Here is a 19,599-nt window from a genome sequence, read left to right as displayed (position 1 = left end):
CTAGATAGCATATTAAAAAGCAGAGATATTACTTTGCCAACAAACATACACCTAGTCAAAGCTATAGTTTTTCCAGTAGTCATGTACGTATGTAAGAGTTGGACCATAAAGAAAGCTGAGTGCCAAAGAACTGATGCTTTTGAACTGCGGTCCTGGAGAAGAGTCTTGAGAGTCCCTTTGACTGCAAGGAGATCAAACCAGTCAATCCTAAAGGAAATCAGTCCTGAATATTCATTGGAAGGACTGATGCTGAAGCTGAAAGTCCAATACTTTGGCCACCTGATGCAAAGAGCTGACTCATTTGAAAAGACCCTGATGCTGGGAAAGATTGAAGACAGGAGGAAAAGGGAACAATAGAGGATGAGATGGTTGGATGTCATCACAGACTTGATGGACACGAGTTTGAGCAGACTCCACGAGTTGGTGATGGACAGGGAAGCCTGGCGTGCGGCGGACACAACTGAACAACTGAACTGAACTGAAAGGGATCAACAGGGCTTCCCAGGTGGCTTAGTGGTAAAGAATCTGCCTGCTAATGCAGGAGACACAAGAGATGTGGGTTCAATCCCTGGGCTGGAAATATCATCTGGGGTAGAAAATCACAACCCACTCTAGTATTCTTGCCTGAAAAATTTCATGGACAGAGGGATCTGGTGAGTACGGTCCACAGAGTCACAAAGAGTCAGACATGACTGAGAAAACACATGCGCTCGCGCGCGTGCACACACACACACACACACACACACACAAAGGGATCAATGAGAGGCTATTACGCTCTAACATATTTGCACTCAATAAAGGAGTACCTAAAAATATAAAGCAAATATTATTAATGGATATAAATAAAGAATGTGATAGTGATACATATAATAATAGGGCACTTATTCACCATTTCTTGTTGTTTTTATTCCTGCCTTTGTACTTGAGTTTCAGTCTGGTACCATTTCCTCACTTCAGTGCAGTTTTATTTACACCCACTTTATCCCCTTATTATCAAATATACTACATTTCTATATGTTAATTCTCAACAATATAATTACTTACATGTTGTTTTACTAATTTCTTTTTAAATGAGTTAAGAGAAGAAGGTAGAAAATTGGCAATTATCCTGTCTTTTGTAATTGCGTACATAATTCTGAGTGCTCTTTTTTTTTTTTCTTTTTCTTTCTGTGGATTTGAATTTCTGACTATTGAAACTAGCTTTCAGTCTGAAGAATTTCCTTCAGTATTTCTTATAAAGCAGGTGTTCTGGAAACAATTATCTTGGGATTTGTTTCACTTAGGAGATGTTTACTTCACCTTTATTTTTTCAGAGATAGTTTTTTTGACACTAGTTGACAATTATTTTCACTTTCAGCACTTTGACTATGTCACCCCACTGCTTCTGACCTCTATTGTTTCTGATAGAAAGTCAGGTGTTAATCTTTGTGTAATTTCCTCATGTATGTGTCCTTAGTCTCTCTGCTTTCACAATTATATTTTAAATTTTGGCTGCTAGCAGCTTGACTATGATGTGTCTGGGTGTTAATATATGTACTTGCTTTTATCTTACTTAAGAGTTTGTTGATTTGGGGGAATGTTTAAAGCCTTCATCTAATTTTGGCAGCTTTCAGTTATATTTCTTTGAATATTTTCCCTGTCCATTTCTCTCCTTTACTTCTTGAAAATGAAAGTGAAAGTCACCCAGTCATGTCTGACTCTTTGCAACCCCAGTGGAATTCTCCAGGCCAGAATACTGGAGTGGGTAACTGTTCCATCTCCAGGGGATCTTCCCAACCCATGGATTAAACTCAGGTCTCTCGCATTGCCAGTGGATTCTTTACCAGCTGAGCCACAGGGGAAGCCCAGAAATACTGCAGTGGGTAGCCTATCCCTTCTGCAGTGAATCTTCCTGACTCAGGAATCGAACTGGGGTATCCTGCATTGCAGTCGGATTCTTTACCAACTGAGCTACCTTTACTTCTTATATCCCCATTATATGAATTTTAGTGCATTTATTGATGTCCCACATTTTTCTAAGACTTACTTTCTTTTCATTCCTTTTTCTCAATTCTTCAGATTGTAATATCTCTATTGAATCAATATTAAAGTTTTCTCATTCTTTATTTCTGCCTGCTTATATCTATTGCTGAGTCCTGCTAGTAAATTTTTTATGTAGTTGGACTTTTAATATCAGAATTTTCATTTGGAAATTTGGAAATTGAAATACCCAATCATTCCTATATCTTGTACTGATTTACATTATTTAATAATATTATCATTATACCTTCCTTTAATTATTGAAACATAGTAAACTATAGTATTTGAACTTGTTTACAATTATTGCTTTGAAGTATTTGTCTGCTAAATTCAACTGGGTCTCTTCAAAAGCAGCTTCCATTTTGTTTTTTTAATGCATGATTCACAATTTCCTTTTTCTTTGTAGTTCTGAATTTTTTGTTGTTATTAAAAGCTGAAAATTTAAATTGTATGTTTTAGCAGCTTCATATAATATTTTCCCAACTCACACATGACAGAGTTTGTCATTATTTTTTGCTGATTTGTTTGCTTATTTGTTTAATGACCCTGTTGAACTAATTTTGCAAATCTGGTTCTCTTACAATCTGAAACTTCAAATCTCTCCACTCAGATTATAAACCTTGCTTTTATATTGTTGTCTGGCTTGCTAGGCATTGACCCTGCATCAACATAAGCCACTTCTTAGTCAAAGGCCATATTTAAGCCCACTTAGCAAGGTTAATTTTACCTTTTACCACTGGATGTATAGGTAGCTTGAAGGTGGCTACCACAGTTAAGGGAGTTCATTTGTTTGTTTATCTATCTGTCTATATGTCTATTTACTTAATATATTTCAGCCAGTGACTAGGCACTTAGAAGTATCATCTCTGATTTCTCCTGAAAGGGCACAATCTTGAACATGCACACAGTTTTCTAGATTACCAAGGATGGCGATATAATTTTTATTTTTGGGTTCCTGGGAGTTACACTTAGGTTAGAATAGGTGATTAGGTTATTAGGATTAGTTATTACAGAGTCAGTGTTTGGTCAAAAGTTGTATTTAAGACTTTTGTGCCCGTGAAGCTCCATGTTGATAATTATGTAGGTGGTTTGGGCATGCTTTCAAGTAGTCATTTATCTTCTTGGTCACCCTGGTCCAGCATAGAGCACTTGCAGTAGTCCTTCTCCAATATCAATCCTGGAGAGGAGAGAGGGGTTAATGGAGCAGGTAGAGGCTTCAACAACATAGATTCTCACTGCTGTTACTGAGTTTTAGTAGGTTTTCTTGAACAAATATTTCTTAACCTGTGTATGCTCTTAGGACACTTTTCATAAACTACTATTTTTTTTTTTCTTATTTTCACCAGTTAAGTTGCTGTTTTACTAAGGAGAGGGTTCAACAAGCTTCTACTCCACCATTCTGAAAGTACTAATCACTAACACCAGTTTTTGGTGTAGAATTGGTCTCTGAATTTAGCTTTAGGGGACATCTATGAGGTCCATTTGAAGGCATATAAACTGAATCCTTGCTTTATGTACTTTTTTTCTATTCCTAATTTATTGAACTTACTACCAGAAGACTCCAGGCTAACTGTATAAACCACGGTCATTGCTAACTTCAAGAGGAGCCCAAATAAGTACTTGAGTCAGTCATTTAGTTTTTGAACTCCATGTATCAGGAGAAAACAAACCTTCCACTTGGAGACCATTACACAAGCACCCTGAGCTGATTTGGTCTGAATTCTTGATGGTAAGGGTACTCCTGGGATAGTCATAAAGCCATCAATCAGATTATTTATTTGAAGAAGTAATGAGGTTGGTAAAGTGGAAAAAGATAAATCATTTGAACTTAGTTCCTAATCTGAAAGCTACTAAACTACCTTTATACGGAGTCATTGTAATACTTCAAAATACCTACAGTACCCTCAGTGCTTTTAAGTAGTGAAATCCAGAGTACAAGACAGCATTACTTCTGAAATTACATCCTAGGGTATCCTTGCCATAAATACCTATTACCAAAGGCAATCTGCATATGTCTCTTTCTTAGAACCTTAAAAAGCCCAGCTATATATCTTGCATTTTCTACAGAGAATTATCCCCAAGCATCTACACTGGTTTAGACAAAATGAAGTTTCCATTCTAATCACAAAAAATCTGCTTTGTTCAGATCGCATAACTAACTTATGGTTCCCTGACTCTCGCTTTTGTTGGTTTTTTTGCTTGATTTAATAGAAAATCCAATTATGTACATATAAACATAGTATAATTGCCACAAGCAAGTGAGCATTACAATGAACTGTTGGAGTCTTTGGAGTTAAAGAAACCCATGATTTATGAGTGCTTCTCAGGTATGATTGATACAATTTTAAACATTTCCAGCTAACATAATGTTTTCACTTTCTGATCAGCCAATTTGATCCATGTCAATGAAGAAAAGTTGCTTTGGGAGGGAATGTATCACAAATTCTTTTCTCTTCTTTTTCAAACTTAATAAAGACAAGAAGCTACAAATGTCATTATTTAAAATACTTCCCTTTAAAATGTTCCCGGCAGATGTTTACGTAGAGGAAATGCTGGCTCTCTTTGCAAGACACAGAAGTGACATTTCTTGAGGGTTCTAGTTGAAAAAATTTGTCTTTAGCATCATGTTTTTAAACATCTGCAAAAACAAAATAATCTCCATTATCTTGCAAACTTGGAGAAAAGCAAAGAACAAAGCCCCTTAATCTTTGAAACACTCTTTGATACAGTGACAAATAAAAAGATTCCAACATTATTTTTCTCAGTAGAATTTCTCTGTGACTTCTGAATGCCATAGTCAGAGTACTGTCTTTTTTAAACATGACTAACTTAGTTGATTAATGAGACAAAACCTAGCAAACACAAACCTAAAATTTGTTTCCTCCCTAAATTTTTGGTTTTTCTACATTTTCCCCTCTATGCACAATATAATTTTAATGGTTCAACACCCATTGAAAGATGTAAAATGCAGTGTAGAAAACTCTACTAGACTAGTTGAGGGAAACTTGTGCCATATTTTCTAATGCTCGGAGGGTAAATTTTTTTATTTGCATATTTTCTTCATTCCTTATGTATTCAAAGACATTTTTTTTCTCATTTTTTAAAGCAATATCAAAAATAATGAATTCACTTTCTGAGATTCAGTGGAGTTAATTGAGTGCTAACTAAACAAGAACTGAGCACAGTGGTCAAAGCTCAGAATGATTTGTTGCTTCTTATAAAATAATCTTTTAAACAAATAATTCTAGCTATCAAGAAATCATTTTTTATTTGTTTCTTTGTATTATTTTTTTTCCATTCTATTGTTATATTCAAAGTTTTGTCAAGGTTTCTTTATACACTCTCCCCTTTCTCCTATATTTTGCCCTCCATAATTTCCTCTAGGAAGTTTTCTGGGCTGACATTCCCTCGCATAAAAATTCACAGCCATGCAGTTTGACCCAAGGACTTCAAGATGCTTCTTAAGTAAGTTCAAGTAAAATCCAAGGTTTCTTTGTGGAACTTTGAATTTTCCTACACTTTTAAAATCCTCCTATAGTCTCAAAGTCTACATCAGTTGCAAGGAACTATAAGCAGAGTGAAGTTTACTAGAACTCATAAATTGATGGTACAGAGCTTACTGTGTAAATCCCTTCACTATCCTATTTAATTCTATATTTGGCTTCAGGACAGACAAAAAATGGATACTTCATGTGTGTCAAAATAACGTTTCTAAATTTTTACCCATTACTTAAATGGACAATACTAATAGTGAAACATTTTTTTCAGTCTTTATTTCAGAAATCTGTATGTCTGTCAGTGTCCATGTCTGTGTCTTACTTACAAAGCTAAAAGAAAAGACACTACATTAAATTTAGAAAATAGAGAAACAAAAAAGAATAAAGTTTTCTTATCAACTAGAGATACTTGCTGTTAACAGGTTAACATGCCTCTACCTAACACTTCACATATATGTATGTATATATATATATACACACATATATATATAATGCACATATACATATATATAAAATGCAAAACAGAGATCATTATGCCTTTTTATTTAAAACTATATTAGGATAATTCTTGTGTCAGAAAATAGTCCTCAAAATGATATCTTTATTTGTTCATGAAACCTATCATACTTTTGTACATGAAAACTGCTAACAGTGTTTTGCTCTTTTAAGCATGACTTCACTGGCAGCACAGTGATAGGAATCTACCTGCCAGGGCAGGAGACACAGGTTCGATTCCTTGTCCAGGAAGGAATGCCATAGAGTAGCTGAGCCTGTGCATCACCACTGAAGCCTGAGCACCTTAGGGCCTGCAAGCCACAGTTTCTGAGCCTGTGTGTGGCAAGCCCATGCACCTAGGACCTGCGCTCTGCAACAAGAGAAGCCACCACAATGAGAAGCTAACACACCACAGAAAAGAAGAGTAGCCCCCACTCTCTGCAACTAGAGGAAGCCCGCATGCAGCCATGAAGACCCAGTACAACCAAAAATAAATAAATAGAACGATACCATAATAAGCATTCTATGTACAAAGTTTGTAAACATACTACTTATGGTCGTATGGTAGATATATAGAAATGAAATTAATAAAACAAAATGCATAAATATTCTTGATTTTTGACAATACTCTGACAAGTTGCTTTCAAGATACTTTTGATAATTTATATTTTCACCTATAGAAAGTGGCTAATTCATCAGAAACAAATCTGTTCAAATTTAGCTGAATTGTTTTAATTGCTAGGCCAAAAAACAAACTCCAATATTAGACTGTTCTTAACTTTTCTCTTTATTGTTAGGTTGAAAGTCTAGCATTCAATATTTGCTTATTGAAGATTTATGACCTTGCATATGTAAATTTTTGTTAAAATCTTTTGAATATTTAAATGGAATGTTGAATATCTTATTCATTGGGTTTTAAGTCTTTAAGCATAAGTGATAAAAATTCTTTGTCTTTTTAATTTGTTGTAAATATATTTCCATTTTTTTATTTTTAGCTTTGCCTTAAGGTTACAAGAAGTATAAAAATTTTATATGTCAGTATCTATCTGTAATTTTCCCAGTACTTTTACACTGTAGCAATTCCTTTTCCTTCCTCAAATTAAGTAATGTAATTGTTCATAATTGTTCTGAGCTTAAAGGAAAAATTATTTTATGCATGACTGTAATAAAAATATTTAGCGTACTTTTGAAAAATAGTAGCTGGTTTTCACATGATGATTTATTGAGTAATTGATTACTTTTCATGTCTTTGAAATGTTTTCACTATCATGTTATAAACTGAAATACAAACACACAAACACACCAACCAAAAGATATTTACTTTAGAATCATAAATATTTTTTAATAACTCCCTAAGTATATTCCTGAGTAACTTCTATAATTATTGTAGCTTTAAGTTTTAATACAATTGTAAAGTAAGTATGCCTCTACTTATGTACATTTTCAACTATTTCTTTCTATTCTCATCTATTTATTCTTCTAGATTAACCTTAGAATATATTTATAAGTTTTAGAGCATTTCATTGGAATTTGCACTAACCATACTGCAAGTGGTTATAAGAATTGCTATTTTTTCCTAGTCTCAGTACACCTTCCAGGAACAAAGGGACATTAGGATACTAATATATGCATTTGTATTTGTATATTTTATTTAAAAAATTATTCAGTGCTTCTTGTACCTTCCTTTGTAAGTTTCTGTGATTTAATTGTAAGTTATATATATTTCTCTTTGAAGTGTTGAAGTGTTAGTTGATTAGTCATGTCCGACTCTTTGCGACCCCATGGACTGTGGTCCCCCCAGGCGCCTCTGTCCATGGAATTTTCCAGGCAAGAATACTGGAGTGGGTTGCCATTTCCTCCTCCAGGGAGTTTTCCCTATTGCAGTCAGAGTCTTTACCATCTGAGCTACCACTTATGCTAATTCTAAAAATTTAATGTTTTGGACTGTTGTGGGATCTTATTCTTTTTCTTTTAATAGGTTCTGGATTCTTACTGATATTTTATAGGAAAGTTAGCAATTTTTCTGTACTTACCAGCTATTCCATCATTTTATAAAATGCCATTAGTTCTCAATATGTCAGTGATTTTCATGGAATTACTAGGTATGTTACCACATTATTTTCAAATAAAGTTTTTGTCTCATTCTACCTAATAAACATTATTCTTGTTTAATGTATTATTATATTGACTAGAAGTTGCAAAAATATTGAGCAATGAACAAATTGTAGGTATTATAGTCATGCTTCTGTCTTTAATAGGAATTGTTAAATTTTTTCTCCATTTATTGTTTAACTACAACTGGAATTTTTATCCTTTTTGGTTAAGAAAGCAATGTTTTTCTTATTTTACTGGGTTCTGATTTTGCCTGTTTGTATATTGATTTTGTTTTCTGTTGTTTAATTTTTTATTGAAAATGGATGAATTTGGCTTCTGAGATTCTGGTAGCTTTTGTTTGCTCTTTAGGTATATTTGTACTTCCTGATATGAAGCGTCCTATATATCCCCAGGATACACACTACTTGGGAGTCAAGGATGATTATTTTAAGACATTATTACTCTTATTTAATACATTTATAGTTTGATAAATCTGGGAATATCTCACCCTACCAATTGTTAGCTTTGTAACTCTGAATTATTTATTTAATAAAAGGCTTAGAAAACTAAGCCTTAGTTCTGTAATTTATAAACTGTGACTAATAAAGTTGCAAGGATTACCTGAGATGATGCTTCTTAACCTGGTTCCAGAAATATAACAAGTGCACAATAAATAATGTAATAATGATAGTAATAGCTGTAGAATTAGTATTTTTCTTAGAACTTTTGTGGCTTTATTTTTATGAGATATGAGAATTCCTAATTTCCTTTTGTGTCTCCCTCAGGATTTAATATGGAGAAGGCAATGGCACCCCACTCCAGTACTCTTGCCTGGAGAATCCCATGGATGGAGGGGCCTGGTAGGCTGCAGTCCATGGGGTCACTAAGAGTCGGACGCGACTGAGTGACTTCACTTTCACTTTTCACTTTCATGCATTGGAGAAGGAAATGGCAACCCACTCCAGTGTTCTTGCCTGGAGAATCCCAGGGACGGGGGAGCCTGGTGGGCTGCCCTCTATGGGGTCGCACAGAGTCGGACATGACTGAAGTGACTTAGCAGCAGCAGCAGGATTTAATAATAGGATTGGACTAGCTTCAGAAAAGGGATTAGCAGCATGTTGAACTTTTCCATATCTAGTATGGAATAACTCTTTTTAAAATTTATTTTATTGGCGTATAGTTGATTTTCGATGTTGGGTTAATTTCTGCTGTATAGCAAAGTGATTGAGTTACATATTCTTTTTCATATTCTTTTCCATTATAATAGGATATTGAATATAGTTCCCTGTGCTATACAGTAGGACCATGTTATTGATCCATTACATACATCTAATAATTGGCTTTACTTCCTAACTCCCAGTCCATCCCTTTCCTACCCTCCTACCTTGGCAATCCCAAGTTTGTTCTCTATGCCTCTGAGCAGGTTTCTGTTTTGTAGATAAATTCATTTGTGTCATAACTCAGATTCCACATATAAGACATCATGATATTTGTCTGTTTCTGATCTACTTCACTAACAAGTAAGATAATCTCTAGACCCATCCATGTTGCTGCGAATGGAATTATTTCATTCTTTTTTATGGCTAAGTATATTCCATTGTATATATATATACCACATTTTCTTTATCCGTTCATCTGCCCATGAACATATAGGTTGTTTCCATGTCTGGGATATCGTAAATAGTGCTGAAATGAGCATTGGGGTGTTTATATCTTTTTTAATCATAGTTTTGTCTGAATAAATGTCTAGGAATGGGATTTCTGGATCATATATGGTAACTGTATTTTTAGGTTTTTGAGGAACTTCCTTCCATACTATTTTCCATAGTGGCACGGTTCAGTTCTGTTCAGTCGCTCAGTGTCTGACTCTTTGCAACCCCATTGACTGCAGCATAGCACGCTTCCCTGTCCATCACCAACTCACCAATTTATATTCCCATAGTATGGAATAACTTAATTGGCATGGAAATTATATTTTCTATGGAAGCTTAACAGAACTCACTGAAAGAATTTCATGGTTTCAGAGCTTGATTTAGGTAATATTTAATTTATTTTTAAATTGTAATGCTTATCTTTCAATCAAGCAACACTGATCAGATCTTTCTTGTGATACCATCTTTTTGATTCTGCCTCCCTCTTTCCTGTCTGATTACATTGGACCCAGGCAGAGAAAACCAGTATAATCTTTTCTTTCTTCCCCTCTCCCTCAGGACAACATTATTTTAAGGTCAGCTGATTAGCAACCATAATTCCATCTACTACCTTAATTCCCTTTTACAATGTTATATTACATCTTCACAGGTTCTGGATATTAAGGTGTGGACATCTTTGAGACCTTGGTGGGGTGAGCACTTTTCTGCCTACTACATGCAGGAAGTCAAGAATTCAAAAAGCAGCTGTTGAACACAGGAAGAGCATGCAGAGGGATTACATGTGAAGTAAGTCTAAGAATAAGCAGGAGCTTCTGCGATAAAGAAGGCCTGAAAGAACATTTCTAACAGAGGGGAAAGTATATGCAAAGGAATGAAGCAAAGTGAGCCCAGCGAGTCTGGGTTACCTAGCTAAGCACTGAGTGATCCCACAACTCTGATATACTGCGTCTCTGGCAACAAGGTTCTCCAGAAGACAGCCTGTGAACATGTAGGTTTATCCCTGACACCACTTAGACTCCTATGCTGCATTCCATCCCCCTGCTTTCTGTCACATGAGAACTTCTCAATTAGTGTTACAAGAGGACAGACCCTGGGGTCTCACATGTTGAAAATAAAGCCATACAAGAAAAGGTTCCAGATTGCATTTACTTACAGATTTTTGGGGGCTTCTGTTACCCTGACAGTGGCTAGTGGTGTAGATTCTTATCACATATCCACATATGCAAAGGCAGTGATGACAGAAAATAGCAAATACAAGAGGAAGTGGCAATAAAAAGACATCACACACACACACACTGAATGTTATACAGACATTTAGTAAAAGCTTATGATGAAGCAAATATAATCCGCTGGAAGATTTTCAAGTCCATGTGAGACCTGTGCATTTCGCTGCCACCTAAGTACATCAAGAAACAAACTGTGAACGCTACAGTGCATGAAATCCTAAACTTGACTTAGAAGGTTATAATAGCCATCAGCACCCTTACTCTAAGAAATTCTGAAAATGAAGAGCAAACAGACAATGTAAATCTATGTAAAAATTTAAAGAAACAAGAAATGCTTTTGTTGGTTGCATTAGTTATAGTTCCTGATGGAAGCAAAATTATCTGTGTCACCTACATTATATCCAAAACAAAAATGAAGTGGTACTGGGGAGGTAGGGCTGAGCCCTGGGAATCAACCCCTTGGTTATTTTAGATGGGTCCTTAGGGTTTGCTCTTTGTTTACCTATGACCTTGAATTTTCTTCATTAATTGAGCCTTGAGTTCTCTTGTACTTGAATCGTTTTCATGACTCACCACCATCTCTCACCTGCCTAAGTCAGTTCTAACTTCCTATCCGTGGCAACGCCAAAATGTTCACCACGTGGAGAGGAAATTTTAACCAGTCTTTCTGAGTATTTCATATGTGGATGCCCTCTGAATAAGATAAGGAGTTTATTCTCAAGTTGTGTTAACTGTTCCCCCTTGCACAATGACACAGCTCTGAGACTGACCACACACGTCTCTGAATGTATAGAAGATAAAACTAAGACAAATATCTCCACCATCTCCACCATCATTTCTGCTCATTGTGTGGGGCCAGAAATAAGCCCCACACAGCTCTGACATGTGGAGCTCTGATTCAACTAAATGCCAAGAGTCCAGATAAAATGAAAATGTCTGACATTGAATTGACCTTCTCCAATATCCCCTGTTATTTTGCAATCAACTGTGTTTAACCATCCATTTATCCACATGCAAATCTTAAAAAAAAGAATCATGTTAGTTTCATGTCTTTGAAGATTCATCCAAAAAGTGGGCATTCATCAGGTTTAAAATTTCTTTTGTAAAATTTTCATGTAAAGACAGCTGAAAAATAACTAAATAAATTTTAATTAATTAAAATTAATAATTAATAAATAAATTTTATCAATAAAAATGAATAAAGTAATCAAGTTTTCCTTTTCGCGTGCTCCAGCCTTCCTTTCTCTTCTTCCCTCTTAGCCCCATTGTTAAGCATCTCCTGTGTCCCAGGTACTGTGGCTGTGTGCTAGGGATCTGTACAGAGAATGATGACATACAGAACATTATCAGCATTCTGCACTTTGAATTTTTATAATGCAGAATCTGAAGACCTAAGAAAGCAAAGAACCAGCAACACCCTGGAGGGGTGAGAAAATCACTTAGGACAGTAAGCCATAAAGTAATAATAGTTTGAAGGAAGAGAAATATAGAAAAGGGATTATGTGGATGGAAAGGGTGAGAAAGGAAAAAGGTGGAAAAGAAAAAGCAAGACAATTTTGGAGCAAAGAGCTGCTGGCGTAACTGAAGTCTAAAGCACATAAATAGTTGAGGAAAGGGGATTTCTAAAATTGTTTCCCAGTACTTCATAGGTGGATCCCTTGTAAATGAATCAAGGAGATTCTCTTTCATTAATTTGTACTGTTAAATTCGCCTCTTATACAAGACTTTATAGGAATGCATAGATGATCTAGCTAAAATAAAAGTATCTGGACAGTCCATGACATATGCTATTTATTATACTTCATAATTCTTTTTGAACAAATATAATTACAACAAATAATATAATATATCATCATTAATTGCTTGAAATACCTACAGGATCTAACTTATGCTTAACAAAGTGCTTATAAATTTTGTTTGCCCTGTTGAAACTAACATGGACAACGTATTTTTGGGATTTATTTCCCCCTACTTTGTGTGTGTGTGGCAAGGGGTGGACAGTATGGTGTCAGGATCAAGGAATAGCTTGAGTATTTAACCAACTCATAATACAAGATTATACGGATTTAATTCTACTCAAGATAGTTTTATGACAAAGTACTTTGCATCAGCCCTTGATAATTATGTGTCAGCTCCCTTATCAACAGATAGTAGTACAAAAATCCAAGTTTTCTCCCATTGGCATTATTTTTCCTAGGGTTTACTTGAAAAAAGAGGTAAAGAAAATAGAAACAACAACAACAACAAAAAAACATCTGGCTTCACCCCAGCTGTCTGTTTCCCTGCTTCTCCCATTTTCTGTTGCCAGTTTTCATTTTCCTTTTTCTAGTCAGCCAACAGGAATGGATATAGAGAGTGATATTAAAAGGCAAGGTATAAAAATACAAAGCCACACATGATGAGGGTCCTATATCCCGAGAACTCAGGCAGTAGGAATTTCCCCTGCCATACCACTTGGGCCTCCTCTGGGTGTAAAGGAGCTCCTGTTCATTTCAGGGAGTTTATTTCTGTCCTGTGCTGTTAAAGATGGGGTCTGCTTGACCCAGATGGGACTCAACACAGTCTCCAGTCTCTGAGGGTGGGTGAGCTTTCCCTCACTGGGACAGTCCACCCAGAAAACTGACACCCTCCTTCCTGGGAGGGAGAGTGAAGAACACTTTCCTGAGAACAAATGTGCTTTTCAAAGGTGCAAAGGTCTGGCAGGGGGAGAAAGTGGGGACACAGGGGCGGGTGATACTGAAAACAGTGTATTTTCCCTTCCCTGTCAATCACTTTGCCCTGAGGTTTCTCACCCATTGGATCAATGGCATTAATTGTTTCAGGGGGACAGCAAATGCCATGTAGGACAAAGAACTCATTGCTCAGCTTGAATTTCACACTAACTTTTTTTTTAAGTCCATGGTCTTAAAAGCCTAGCTTTGTCAAGCAAATAAAAGATTTCTAAATTTCAAAAACTTCCTTCTACATATCCTTAACGGAGCTGGGGGTCTGATCACAGAGGTTCACTGTAAGCCTCCCAAACCTAAAGGCAGTCCCTGATAAACAGAAAGAGAGAGGCTCCCGGGGCCAGAGGAACTTGAAGTAATTAAGGCAGCACACATCTAAGGCTTAGAAGTTATTTGAGTCCTTTTAGGAGCAAGAATCTCACGTCCCAGGTGTTAGATCCAGAGTCTGCTAAAGCAAGAAAATAGAAATTCCAGATACGATTATGAGGCAGCTAAAACCATAAGTGGCAGGTAACTCTGTTTAAATTCAGAGCTTAGGAGTTTGTGATTGTTCCTCTGGCCCACGCAAAGATTGAGACCCTAGACTAGGATTGGGAGAAGAAAATGACTTTGATGCGTAAATGTGGAGGATGAGGGACAGACAGGAGTCTAAGGCATCGCTTGCCAGCTTGGATATAACAATCACTCAGTGAAGACAAGGGATGAAACCACTTTGGCGTGAGTTGCATATGAAGGATCTGAGTGACATCCAGACATTAACACTTATCCACTTATCAGGAGTTAGACAGCCACGCCTGAGATTGAAGGGAGAGAGCTTAGAGCTTAAAATACAAATGACTTTTATGATCTTTGGCAGCCTATAGGATGCTAGTGGGTTACAAACAAGATTCCCACATCTAGCATCACCTGGAAAAGTTGTGAAAATAGAGATTCCTGGGCTCAGCCTCCTGTAATTCTCACTTAGCAGAGCAGGTGTGATAGCCAGGAATCTGCGTGGTTAGAAAGTATCATCAGGAATTATTCTGATATGTGCTTCATTTTGAAAAACTAATGAATTGAATCACATTAGCGGATATGGAGAGTGAGAAAAACAAAAGGCTAAGCACTGATTTTGGTGGAACCCAGCATTGGAGAGAGAGAGAGCTTCCAGACAGAGCTGCCTGTGAAGGAGGCTATAAAGGAGTGATCAGACAGGTTGATGAGAAAGCAGCAGAGAGATGTCAGAGAGTGAGGCTCTTTATCTGCCTTTTGTACCATGAGTTCTAAACTACATTATCATTTCCCTGGTATTATTTTCTCAAAGATAAAAATGTTCCTTTTCTATAGACTACTTCTCTATAGACTCCTTTTTTTTTTTTTTTTTTTACAGTATCCTATTGAGTGAAAAAAAAAAGCATTTTATTAAAAGCAGTAATTTGTTACTGCTCTAAATGACCTTTTAGAGTTTCTAAAACACAGTGTCTTCTTGATAAAGCTGCTCTGTGAGTGAATTATTAGGCTGCTGGAAGTCCTGGCCAGTGAACAAAGACATAAAACATAATGCGCCTAAGTTGGCTAATGCAAAGTGCTGGGGTGTATCTGCTAATTAACATGCTGCTGTTAGCATTTTCCCCCTTTCTTTGTTTCCTTGGTGGTTTCTGCTAGAAAGAAAAAATATATATACATTACTTGCAAAATAAATTTTTGAGTCTCAAAATAAAAGCACATACCTTTATGCAGACAGAATTTACACAATGACATGTTGAGATAGCTCTGTGCATCGCCAGCAAGGTGATGTTCACCGAATGACCCCTTGGCTAAAGTCTCAGCCAGAAACATAGTGCACGGATGATAAGGCATTTTACTTTTACTCTTTTCCACTCTCTCAGACCATGCCTAATGTGATCTGAAAGAGAGGAAATGAAGGCATTGGCTATAAACCCACAGCCGCCTCCACACCTGGGTTGGCACACGCCTGAGTCAGGCTCTCACCTACCTCTGTCCTTCCTGTTAAAGACATCGAGAGAGACCTTGGAGGACCACAAAGCCTCCAATATGTTGTCATTGCAAAGCTGTTAGGGATTTCACAGCTGACAGCCGTGCATCTAATTACTGAATTATTAAATGGAAGGCCCCCGCCTAAAAAAGCAACATCCTGTCACTCAAGAAGATAAATTCATGTGAAAAGCAGAGGTACAATTAGGTCACCTCGCTCACTTCTGCAGACAAATTTGAAATATTCAAACTCAAGGGGCAAGGAAACTTCATTGCCTCGGGTACCTGCTTTAAGTTGAACCTGAAATATGAAGCCAACTGTGTTTTCAGTTCCTGTGCCAGTTGCTGGGAACAACAGTCTCAGCCTTCTGCTATTTTGCATTTTTGTTTCAGGCCCAAATATTTTCTTCTGAAATTAGACTGTCAACCCACAAAATCATATCTGGGAGATTTCTAAATGGAAGTAAATATAGGTGGAGGGGGCAAGGCATAGGTTAAAGGCCAAAGATGACTAGGAGGGCAACCTTTCAGACAGGCAGTTTTCTGCATGAACCTTTCTTTTTTTTTTTTTTCCTGGAAGAAGGTTGTAAAAATCTCCTACAGTCTCTCTGATGAGACTGTAAAAAATCTCAGTCTGGTCAGAGAGAAGACCAATAGCTGGCATAGTTTCTATTTTTGTATTTATGTCCTCAAAGGGCATTTCCATTTGGCTACAATAATAATAAAACAATAAATGCAACTTATAGAGCTTTCACTGTTTGTCGGGCTCTATACTTAAAAGCTTTACTTTTTTCGTATTTTATCTCCATAATATATCTATGAGATAGATACCACTTTAGAGAATGGAAAGCTCAGTCACAGAGAAGTTAAGTAATTCGCATTCTTCAAGTAATATGGCTTGAGTGAGCCCAGACTAAAAACCAAGAATACTCATCCTGAAACTGCATACGTATTTAATTGGTCATTTTACTGTTTGTGACCCCGTGGACCGTAGCACTCCAGGCTCCTCTGTTTGGGGGACTCTCCAGGCAAAAATACTGGAGTGCGTTGCTCTGCCCTCCTCCCGGGGATGTTCCTGACCCAGGGACTGAACCTGCATCTCTCATCTCTCCTGTCCTGGCAGGCAGGTTCTTTACCACTAGCTCTGCCTGGGAAGCCCAAAGGAGATAAAACGGTTGGTAACTTTATCTGCCTTTTTTCTATTTTCATGTTTATAGGGTATCTCCCTGCTAATACCTTCACTTTGCTTTTCAGAGAACATCCCACCTGAACCTGTCCGTGCATTTGCCCCTTCAGCTAAAGGAGGCAGCTAAAGGGAAAGGATGCTTTCCATTTGCCTTTGTATATTGACTGTGTTAATCAGACTTCTCCAGAGAAACAGAACCAATAAGATACGAACAGATATTTGTTTTCAGCAATTAGCTCACGTGATTATGAAGATTGGGAAGTCTCACGGTCTGCTGTCTGCAAGCAAAGACTCTGGAATTTGGTGGTATAATTTAGTCTGAATCTGAAGGTCTGAGAACTAGGGAGCCAACGTTGTAAACCTCAGCCTAAAGGCAGCAGAAGGTGAGGTGAACTGTCCCGTTCAAGCAGTGAGGCAGGAAGATGGGTGCAAAGTCCTCCCTCCTTTGCTTCCTGTTTTATCCAGGCCCTCAACAGATTGGATGCACACATGTGTTTTTATGCTTTTATGACACTCATTGCAGTGAGAGTGAAAGTTCCTCAGTTGTGACCAACTCTTTGCAACCCCATGGACTATGGAATTCCAGTCCATGGAATTCTCCAGGCCAGAACACTGGAGTAGGCAGTCTCTCCCAGCTCCAGGGCATTTTCCCAAGCCAGGGGTGGAAACCAGGTCTCCTGCATTGCAGGCCAATTCTTCACCAGCTGAGGTACCAGCGAAGCCATCCATGTTGAAGAGGATGATTTACTGAGTCCACTGATTCAAAAGTTCATCTCATCAGGAAACACCCTCAGAAGCACTCCCAGAAGTAATATTTAATCCGGGTACCCCATGGACCATTCGGGTTGACACAAAATTAGCCATCGCACCCAGACTGTTTCTTTTTTTTCAATTTCTATTCAATAAATGTTTTTGAAACTGAATCCAAATCCTTCACCTGCCAAGGATGGACTCTAGCAATGTTTGACTGCTTTCTGCTGTCTGTGATTGGCTGAGGATATTCACCCGTGTGGTTACAAGCACATGGCCCCAGGCCAGCCGGGGAGACTGATCCTGAGGGACGTTCACGATGGGACCTGCCCCTGCAGGATCAATTCAGACGTGCCCGGTTCTTTCATTCTTCCTGGACCTTTGGTATGTAAGAGTTGATCTTGTAGACCAGCTTCTCTAAAGGTTTGATTAAGACTCATTTATTCAGATTAAGGCTATAGGATTCTTTCCATATTTCCCATATGCTGCTAAATTATATATGTATGTATATATATAATGTATTATACATATATCCACATCTACCCAGTTTGTGAAGCTGCTCAGTTGTGTCCAACTCTTTGCGACCCCAAGGACAGTAGCCTGCACCAGACTCCTCCGTCCATGGGATTTTCTAGGCAAGAGTACTGGAGTGGGTTGCCATTTCTTTCTCCAAGGAATCTTCCCGACCCAGGGATCGAACCCAGGTCTCCCACATTGTAGACAGATGCTTTACCATCTGAGCCACCAGGGAATAAACATATATATATATATATATATATATACATATATATATATAAAAATTTTACATTATATATACTATATATCTACATGGTCCCACTTCTTCAAAATGGCATTTGACATTCTTCCATGTATAAACCCAGCAGCCAACTCAGACTCCAGAATCAGAGTGGCATAGTGGTTAGAAATAGAGTCTATAGATTCAAATTTCCTAGGTCTAGGTATCAGTTCTTCCACATACTAGCTATGTGATTATTCACCTCATGATCCAGTTTGTATATATTCAAAGTCATGCATGTGATAATCATAGATCAGGGATTTAAACCACGTGCCTTTACCAATCACATAAAGGGCCAATTAATTTTTTGTGAGTTCATCTACTTGAAGACCTGGACTTGATATTTTTCTTTTAATTCTCAGATCCTCGCACATAGTAAATGCTCAGTAAATTTATGTTGAATAGATTTTGATTATTGTCAAAGTTTGCCCCATCCTAGGAAAAAATTCTAAAGAAATAGTATCTTATGGTCCTAGAGGCAAGGTTGTTTCCAAGGTAAAGCAACAATTAAAGTTTAGTTATTGAAAATTATATTTTCTTCCAGTATAACTAAAGAGTACAATGGCAAGCTGAGGATAACTTGAAGGCCAGAAGACTACAAACATGTGAAAAATGTTAACATCACATTTTTAGGCTTATTAGAAACGGTCTAAATAATTATAGCAGTCAAATTACTGGTGGCTTTTGGCTCTGATCCAGGAAGAAGGTCGTGACCCAACATACCAGGACCCTGTGTGACACAAGTGATTGACAGGAAGAGGAAATAGATTGATACCTTTCACATGGGAATCACAGCTTGTTGCAAGTATAAGCAAAACACGTATCTGGATTTTGTGGGAAAAGTTCATTTTGTCTGATTCAGATTCTTTGTTCCCAAAGTTGTTTAATTGTGATTTATTTGTGTGTGTGTGTGTGTGTGTGTGTGTGTGATAAAAGAGCTGACTACCATAATAAAATACAGGTCACTTGCTGCCGGTTAAAATCATCACTGGATATGTCTTTGTTTTCTTTTCATTGAAGTAGCTATTGGATATTTGACTCCAGGCAAAGAGGAAGCTATTTCTCAAATGGATTTTTTTTCAATCCCTACATAGGAAATTATTAATTTTTGAGTCTGTGGATAATTATCTACAGTCCATCCAGGAAGAGTATAGAAGTTACTAGTTCAAAGGGAATTATGTAAA

General features: G+C 37.2%; 1 long non-coding RNA gene across 1 annotated transcript; it reads right to left on the bottom strand.

Annotated features, from left to right (window-relative positions):
- Positions 1 to 3,030: 3,030 nt before the first annotated feature.
- LOC133068339 (uncharacterized) lies at positions 3,031 to 17,247 on the bottom strand. Its single transcript, XR_009695494.1, has 3 exons — positions 17,083 to 17,247; positions 15,419 to 15,594; positions 3,031 to 4,657 (listed from the first exon to the last, which is right to left on the bottom strand). It is a non-coding gene; the product is annotated as an uncharacterized LOC133068339 (long non-coding RNA).
- Between the last annotated feature and the right edge of the window lie 2,352 nt (positions 17,248 to 19,599).

Source organism: Dama dama, chromosome 13 (assembly GCF_033118175.1).
Source record: "Dama dama isolate Ldn47 chromosome 13, ASM3311817v1, whole genome shotgun sequence".
Classification (NCBI taxonomy): domain Eukaryota; kingdom Metazoa; phylum Chordata; class Mammalia; order Artiodactyla; family Cervidae; genus Dama; species Dama dama.
This window is presented reverse-complemented; position numbering and strand designations above follow the sequence as displayed.